Genomic DNA, 369 nt, shown 5'->3' on the forward strand with positions numbered 1-369 from the left:
CAGGAAGTTGGCAATTCCCCCTTCAAGACAAAAAAGTACTAAAAACAGTAACTTTTGCCTCTTTGAGCTGTATTTTGACCCCCTTAACATGCTTCAAAACTCACCAAACTGAACACACACATCAGGACTGGCTAAAATTGTGATCTAATGAAAAAACCTAACCCCAAATCTAAAAATTGCGCTCTACCTCAATTTTTGAATAAAACGCAGAAAAAACTGCTCCTCGGAAGAAAAAAATGACATAACTGCCTGTAACTCCCACTGGGAAGGTCGGAGAGACATGAAACAAAAACCTATATGTAGGTCTCACTTAGACCTACATTTCATAAATTGACAACCCCCAGCAAAAATCAACAGGAAGTTTGCTAT

This window comes from Nerophis lumbriciformis, linkage group LG18 (genome assembly GCF_033978685.3).
Source record: "Nerophis lumbriciformis linkage group LG18, RoL_Nlum_v2.1, whole genome shotgun sequence".
Taxonomy (NCBI): Eukaryota; Metazoa; Chordata; class Actinopteri; order Syngnathiformes; family Syngnathidae; genus Nerophis; species Nerophis lumbriciformis.